This window comes from Magnolia sinica, chromosome 5 (assembly GCF_029962835.1).
Source record: "Magnolia sinica isolate HGM2019 chromosome 5, MsV1, whole genome shotgun sequence".
NCBI lineage: Eukaryota > Viridiplantae > Streptophyta > Magnoliopsida > Magnoliales > Magnoliaceae > Magnolia > Magnolia sinica.
This window is the reverse complement of record NC_080577.1, coordinates 14641663-14648014: the sequence shown is the minus strand read 5'-3', so window position 1 is coordinate 14648014 and position 6352 is coordinate 14641663. Positions and strand designations below refer to the sequence as shown.

At 36.5% G+C, this 6352-nt stretch overlaps 1 long non-coding RNA gene across 1 annotated transcript; it reads left to right on the top strand.

Moving 5' to 3' along the window:
• Positions 1-595: 595 nt before the first annotated feature.
• Positions 596-3253, top strand: LOC131247228 (uncharacterized). The gene is made up of 7 exons (XR_009171576.1): positions 596-721; positions 1254-1672; positions 1852-1897; positions 2128-2199; positions 2322-2411; positions 2641-2812; positions 2902-3253. It is a non-coding gene; the product is annotated as an uncharacterized LOC131247228 (long non-coding RNA).
• The last annotated feature ends 3099 nt before the right edge of the window (positions 3254-6352 follow it).

Genomic DNA, 6352 nt, shown 5'->3' with positions numbered 1-6352 from the left:
CTGCTCCCTCACCTGAACATGTCATTGCTTCAATTTAGATTTTGTGCAGTTAGACATGGCTACCTGTGTCCAATATCATGCAACGTGGGTATTAGATCTGTCTCAAAAATGGCCAGCCATATCCAAATAATTTATATTAAAATAATAACTAAAATTATAATTTAACAAAATATGTTAGTAATATGATCATCAACATAGCCTTCTCCACACTATATGGGGTTGTCTTTTTTGTAACTTGTTTTGCGAATCATATTTAGAACAGGAATTCTTTTGTGTACTTGGGCAGACTGCTAAGGATTGGTAGTTTAATTTCAACATCTACTAGAATTGGAGTTGTATCTTTTACAATTTATGGTTGTTTCTCTGTTTGCAGTTGTGCTACACGTAATATTTGATAGTATTTAGCAGCAGCTGGCATCGAGTATTGGTGCAACTCTTGTGACAGTGTGGTAGCAGTCTGTTGTACTGACTCCACTGTTGCATCTTAAAAGTAGTCCATGGGGATCTATTTGTTCTGATGAGTGCAGGACTTGCATGTCATCTTAATGCTTGTTGTGCATTGCCTTTGTATTCTTATTCAGAACTGGAATTCTTGTGATTTTCTTTTTGTAGATGGATAACATGGAGTGCTTTTTCAAGGAGAAAATGGGTGTCATTGCTGAACTTCGAAGTTCTGGAGTACCTATGGAATGTGCCTAGCCATTGCATAGCATGGAAGTAGGTAAAATCATGTACCTAAGCTTCGAGTACTAGTTTACAGGTATAATATGTTTTTTTAAGATTCTCTTAATGACCACAATTGTAGCGAATGTAGAAACTGATCTCCATGATCCCATTGCACCTCTTGGCTCCGTAGCTTTTTTCCTTTTGGAGTTCGATGTATGCAATATAGAAAATCCACCCTAAAACTGTTCTTTGGACTTCCTTTCACTTTATTTTTATTTTTTTTCTTTTAAACTAACTGCTTTGATTTGTTAGTGCTTTATGTATGTGCTTGAGAGTTCATCTTTTGGGTGTTCTATATTTCTTCCATAGTTTGGTAAGGACAAGGAAAATGAAAAGGAAAGCAGCTAGAGTGCAAGGTTTGCAGTTTTTGTATAATGAATGGTACATCGTCTACAGGGCTGTAATCAGAGTTGTAATCTGAAACAAGGGAGGATGGCATGTTTATCCCTTATTTGAAGAGTAATATTTATTTTTCATTTGTCATCTTTGTCTTTGAATGATTTTTTTTTTTCCTTCTCCTATTTCAGGGCTTGGTTGCAGAAATATGTGCTTTGACTATAGAAATAGCATGGAACCAGAGCCAGGAAGGTGCAGAAGAACAGATGGAAAGAAATGGTGATTCTCTAAGGATGTGGTGTCGGATCAAAAGTACTGTGAGCGCCACATGCATAGAGGTCGTCAACGTTCAAGAAAGCCTGTGGAAGGCAATGCCACTGCCAACAACAACACCACCACCACCACCAAATACACCATCGATTCCAACACCAATCTCTCCATTTCAATCTTCTTTAATTACGGAGAGAATATTTTGTATGTTCAAATTTAAATAGTCTTACTGGGATCCACCACATTGCTTGTAGAAACTAGCACAGCCGAATTACACTGCTGCGGCCTCACCATAAAGCTGATTGCAAGGATCGATCTACAAGCTATGGCCCAAAAACTGGTATTCACCTTTTTCTTGTGTCCAGAAATTTGATTTGGCAGTGATTTTGGTCATGCACGGTTATCAAAGTCAATGTTATATAACATGTTTGAAAGTTATTCGATTCAATATTTTAATAGTAACATATGGCCCAATTAATCTGACCATGTCAGGAATGCCAACTTTGAATGATTTGCCAGATTTACTAAATACATGTCACATTTTAAGGACAAGCTCAAACATAAGGTACATCCAAAATTAAAGTGGGCCACATCATTAAAAACAACAGGGAGTTGAAACTTTCTCGGGCCCACTTTTTTATTTTTTTATTTTTTATTTTTATGCCCCAACTGTTCACAAGTTGATTCCCACTTTGATTGAGGGCAGACACAAATTCAGCCTATATGAATCCTCATTGCATTGTATCTTTTGTCAATAATGACTAATTTTCCTTCTCAAGTTGTTTTTTCCAACAGCGTTTTGCTGCAGTCATAATGCGGATAAGGGAGCCGAAAACAACAGCTTTAATATTTGCATCCGGTAAAATGGTGAGTTGATACTTCATGGGTTATGAGAGACTTCTAATAGTAGAAGGAAGATCTTGTGGCTGATTAGATTGTAACTCTTTTAAGAGAATAAGTGCTATGAACCTTTTCATGATAATTCGTAGAACTTAAATACCACAGCAGGTGTCTGTGCTCTAAGCACCTAGATGATGCGAGTTTATGGTTGTGCAAGGAATGAAGATTGGCAAGTCCAGGTACATGTTTGCTTCCCTTCTGTTGGTATTTGTTGTAAACCGAAAGTTCAAGTATTTGCTCTTTTAACTAATACTTTTATCTTTGGAATTATGTATTGCAATTGCTTTCGAGTTGCCCTTGGATTTTGTTTGTAAACCAGACTTGTAAATTTGGTTGATGAATTATTACATTGTTGTTGCGTTTGGATGCAAAGTAGATTGATTTACAATCATTCTGTTTAATTTACAGGAAATGACAGAAACTGATGAAATTTCCCAGTATTTATAGCGAAGAGTTCTACCTCGAATTTCAGTAGGCACTTGTTATTGGGGTTTTATAAGTAGGGACTGCAGCAGCTGGATCTCGTGTCACATTTCAATGATCCAAACCGTTTATATGATGGGCCTCAAAGCAGATGGGGGTTAAGTAAAATAACTCTCACATTTGGATATTTTCTTTGCTACTTCTTTTTCTGTCTTTCTCACATCAAATTCCATTCTGAATTTGTAGGCTGCTTGGATGTCCTGCTCACAGTTGGGGCTTATTCAACAGCTAGAGGCACGGTGATCTCAAGGTTGTTTATTAGATTCTTTTGGTTTGGACTCAGTTCAGTATTTGTAACATATATCTACATGTGAGTGTAGTATTATGTTTGAAATTTACATTTTCATATTGTTGTGGCAGACCCATGGTCCCTTTTTGCTATTGCTGTACAATAGTTTTTTATATCCTTGTACTCATACATGCTTCCCAAACTGCATTGCAGGAAGGTTCTGGAGGAAAAGATAACCGGAACTCAGATTCTTTCTATTTTTGGATTTATATTCTTGTGTTGGGAGTTTATGTTGGCATACGCATATTTCTTGCTTTGCTACTTAAATTCCCAGCTTGTCACACCTTGTCACAGACGTCTGATCAGTGGTCGTTCTTTCAATTTTTTAAGTGGATTTATCAGGTACTATTATAAATCAAAATTTGATTTTTGAGTCGCTCGAAGCAGGTGACACCATTGTCCAGTCAATTACATCACTCTTGGCCCTAATAAAAGCCCACAAGGAATTTCCTGACATCACTCATTTTGTTTCTTAATAGTAAATGGTTTCCTTAAACCTACCAGTATTCTATATTGGTGATCTTGTTGGTCTTAGCAGAGCTGGGATGTACATCTTTCATATTCTTCGACCATTGCTGGAAAAATGTGAGTGTTATCTTTTCATATTTCCATGTCTTCTACTAATTCTTTTAACATCTTTGGTCTGACATCTTTTTCTAATTGATCAAGCTAATCATAGCAATAGGATTTGAATATTTGATTTCTAGATACTTGGTGATACCTAAATGGAAATCTTTATTAGTGTCTTATGTACCATCATTGATTAGCTAATATACTTTAGGTCAGCAGTAGATCCTGTTAAATGGCCCACCCAGTTGTTAAATGGGTACCCTCCTGTTTGTCTTAGGAGTTGGTAACTTCACCCACTATTCAAGCCTTTCTTATGCTATCTTCAGTGAATTCGCTGACATGATTTGGTGCCAATGCTCTCTGAATTTAATACACAGGAATGCTATTGTTACTTGGATTAAGAAGAAAACAGGACCTGGTATTCACAATGTAACCACAACTGAGGATGCTGAAAAGATACCAATTGCTGAGAGTAAATTGGTCATGGGATTCCTCGACTCATTGGTGGTACTTTCTTAAACCCTGGATTAGTAAGGCATAATTTCTAGAGGGTTGCACTTATAGTACTATTAAGACTGCGTGGATAAGTGATGTGATTAATGGCAGATTGGCAGTGTTACTCAACGAACTTGTAGAGTTTACTTGATCAAGACTCTGGTCACATTGGGTAATTTAGTTGTTTTCTTTAACTGAGAATAGTTGGACACAATCATGTTCTTGAAAGTCTTGATTGTGTACTTTAAAGGCTTTAGCCTCTGTTGTTGAGAGCCGAGGTTAAAAATAGATTTAGCTTCGGTTGAAGGCAATTGAGGCTAAAATTTGGATTTAGTCTCAGTTGGAAACAATGGAGGCTAAAATTTTGATTTAGCCTCATTTTGAGAAAACTGAAGCTAAAAAGGTTCTTTTAGCCTCACTTGAAGAACCGAGGCTATAAAAGTCATTTTAGCCTCGGTTGCTAAAACTGAGGCTAAAGCCTTTAGCCATGGGGGTTTCAACCTCGGTTTGGATAACTGAGGCAAAACTGAGGCTAAAGGCTTTAGCCTCAGTTTTTAACCATGTTACCCACAGTTTTGAACCAAGGCTAAAGCCCCTTTTTTTCTTTTAGTGAAATGGTAATAGAGATGCAGTTTCATAAATGAAAGCAGTTACAAGCACTGACAAGTTGTTGCTATCTTCTGATTATGCAAGTGTATCTTGTTGGGAAATAGGAATTTCGTAGTTCCTACAGTTTTCATTTGGTCATTTTGTTAGACACTAGTGCATTAAATGCAGATTGCATTGTGCTGTTGTGTATTGATTCCAACATCTAAAGATCTTTTCAAACTGTATTATGCTCTCCCAGTGAATATTATGAAGTTAAGAAATGCTCTTACCTGAACCTCTAATGGCTAGGATGAATTCTAATCTTTTATTTTGTTAATTGGTTTCAGTTGATTAAACTATTCACTTTTTATGGATTTGAGCTGGTTATTTGTAATATATGAGGGGTTAGCTAGTCTTTTCTTGGATTGAAACTGGTTGTTTGTAATATATGTAGGAAGGGCTCAAAAGAAGGTTGAACAAGAGAAGATACCAAGTAACCAATTCAAGGCAAGGCATAGCCAACAGTTGAAGTTCCGGGTAATTTCTTTTGTATGGGTCCTAGTTTGGTGGGTAAGTGTTTAGTTAGGAGGGTTAAAGTCAATTTTTGTTGGAGTGGGACACTTGAGACATTTCCTCTTTTATTGAATTGAGTTGTTACCAATTTTGTGAATAGGATTCTTATCAAACAATAGTGTGAATTATTTTTTGAATGACTATCAGGTGCAAGATTTTAAAAATAATAATAATAATTTATTGATATTTTTTTTTATTCATAGATATTTTAGCGACGGACCAAATCCGTCGCTAATTTCCTAACATTGAAAATAATGACGGATTCGTGGTCCGTCGCTTACTCATATTAGCGACGGATCTTATCCGTCGCTAATTTCTGACCTTTGAAAATCAACGACGGCTTTGAGGTCCGTCGGTTACTCAAATTAGCGACGGACCTTATCCGTCGCTAATGTTTTTAGTGACAACTAATTTTTTGAATTTTACCGACGGATTTTTTATTTTTTACGACGGATTTTATCCGTCGCTAGAAGGCGACGGACCTTATCCGTCGCAGATTAAACGACGGATTCTATCCGTCGAAAGAAAAAAACGACTCAGTAAACAGCGACGGACCAAGCGACGGACGAAGTCCGTCGTTTATTTGGTTTTACGACGGATTTGGTCCGTCGCAAATTAGCGATTTTGGCGTAGTGTTTCATGATCATCCTGTTAAGCTCTAGCCAAATAGTCACCCTCCTACTTTCTCCAAAATGACTTATGTGTATAAATCAAAGGCTGATAGTAACAACAGTAACAACATGGTCAATTGACATTAATCGAGAGCAACCAATCATAAATCCATTACAAAAAAAGAAGTAGAGGTCTATACCCCATTCGTAAAGGATTGCAAAGAAAAGGAAAGTGATGCTTTGTTTTCTAAGGTTCAACAGTAAATATAAAATTCTAATCCAACATTGGGTCTTTAGCATCAGCTGCTGCAGAAAAACAATAGATGCATCGAAAAAGCAGGTCATCATGATAGGCTACTACCATTCTAAACTCAAGGACAGGTTTAATTTTTTAAGTGGAATTATTTGATGTAGGAAAAAGTTTAATTTTTTTGTGGAGGGGTATGATGTAGGAAAAAGTTAAGGATAATTGCATAAATGCCTAGGATTTAAAAATAACAAATAAAAAATT